This window comes from Ursus arctos, chromosome X, assembly GCF_023065955.2.
Source record: "Ursus arctos isolate Adak ecotype North America chromosome X, UrsArc2.0, whole genome shotgun sequence".
Classification (NCBI taxonomy): Eukaryota; Metazoa; Chordata; class Mammalia; order Carnivora; family Ursidae; genus Ursus; species Ursus arctos.
The window spans coordinates 39,756,893-39,758,943 of record NC_079873.1 but is presented as its reverse complement, the minus strand read 5'-3'; positions in this window follow the sequence as shown (position 1 = coordinate 39,758,943).

Genomic DNA, 2,051 nt, shown 5'->3' with positions numbered 1-2,051 from the left:
TTATGAATAATGCTGCTGTGAACATTTGTGTATAAGTTTTTATATGGACAGGTTTTCATTTTTCTTGGGTGGATACCCAGGATTGAAATTCCTAAATCATATGGTAACTCTAAGGTTTTTTAGAAACTTCCAAAGTGTTTTCCAAAATGGCTGCACCACTTTGTGTTCCACCAGCAATGTAGGATGGGTTCAATTTTTCCACATCCTCACCAACACTTGTTGTGGTCTATACTTTTTTTTCCTGGCCATACTAGTAGGTGTGAAGTCCTCTCTCACTGTGGTATTTTTTTTCATTGTGGTTTTGATCCCCATTTCCCTGATGCCTAATGATGTTGAGCAGTTTTTCATGTGCTTAGGCCATTTCTGTATCTCATTTGGAGAAATGTCTATTCAGATCCTTTGCCCATTTTTAAGTTGGGTTATTTATATTTTAATTATTGAGTCATAAGAGTTCTTTATATATTCTAGATAAAGGATATGTGATTTGTAAATACTTTCTCCCGTTCTCTGGGTTTTTACTTTCTTGACAGTATTGTTTACAGAACAAAAGTTGTTAATTTTGATGAAATCTAATTTATCTGTTTGTTTTATAGTGTGTGCTTTCGATGTTGTTATCTAAGAAACCATTAAGGGACAGGATTTGAATACAGATTGGCTCCAGCATTTGTATTCTTCATTACGCTACGTTACCTGTCCAGAAATTAAATCAATGTTACGAATATTACACATGAACTTTTTATAATGTGTTTTGTGTTTTGACCTGAAAAAATACATCCATTAATCATCCTCCAACCCTTACAAAGACTTCAGAAGGATTCTGGGTATGGAGTGTGAGGTCCATTTTTTAGGGGGAGATACTGAGACTCAGTGGAGGGAGAGGCCTGCCCCCAGGCTACCCATTGAGCAGGACCCCCCCCCCTTGCTGTACACCTTACAGGGCTGTAGCCCCCACGTGCTTCCTCTCAGCCATCAGTCTCTCCCAAGCAGAGATTCATACCCAGACACATGGAATGCTGGGGTGGAGGGTAACTCACTTTACTCACTTTAGTGGATTTTTCTAGAAGGGTAATGGGAGGAAATGTAGTGACCCCAGGACTACAGAGAGCTTGCCAGGAGCCACGCAAGGACTCTGAAGTAGGAAGCCTCGCTGTAAGGTATGCTTCTCCATACCAGCCACAACTAAAGGGAGCTACGTGGAAAGAAGGTGCTCCCTCTGCAGCCTGAAACTCCTTGCTGTTTAATACCCCCAGCCACATCCGGTGTCTACAACAGTCCTTGGTGGTGAGAAACAGTTGGATAAACCAGAAAACAAGCATGTGTGAACATACCTAGGATTGAGGTAACAACTGGGAGAGTAAGGTAAATTATTCCAGGCATTGGGGAACAACCAGAAGCAGCAGGAACAGTCTGTGGTTCCAGACAATAGCCAGGGCTGAGGAAATATTCCAGGACACTAGAAAACAGCTATAGGGACAGGAAACAGTCACTGCAGTGAAGTGAAACAGTCAAAGAGGGACAGAGAACCGTCCTTACAGTAATAGGATAACCATAGATACTCTAGAACGGCCAAATGGAAGTCGTTCCTAAATGTTACGCAATAGCCAGAAATACCTGGGAGAAGTCCAGAGAGATAAGGGAACAGTCTCAGGCTGAGGGAATAGCCAGAGAAACAAGGAAACAGCTGGAGCGACAAGGGAACAGTGTCTGGACCTGAGGAACATCAGGATCATCAAACATCTGGAGAGACCACAAAATAGTCGTTCTGTTTGGAAGATAATCAGAGGGACTGCCAAACAGCCAGAGCAACAGGGGGTAGACCCTAAGGATCAGACCGCAGCAAAAAAAAAAAAAAAAAAAGGCCAAGGAAAAAGCTCTGAAGTACAAGGAACAGAAGAATAAAATAGCAGTCTGAGGGACTGGGGAACCACCGGAGTCCAAGGAACAATTGCAAGGACTGAAACAATGGCCAACAAACCAGCATACAGAGATCAGGAAACAATGGCTGGTCCTAATAGAGGGTCATCAGAAACTGTGGGAAATAATCACAGAGA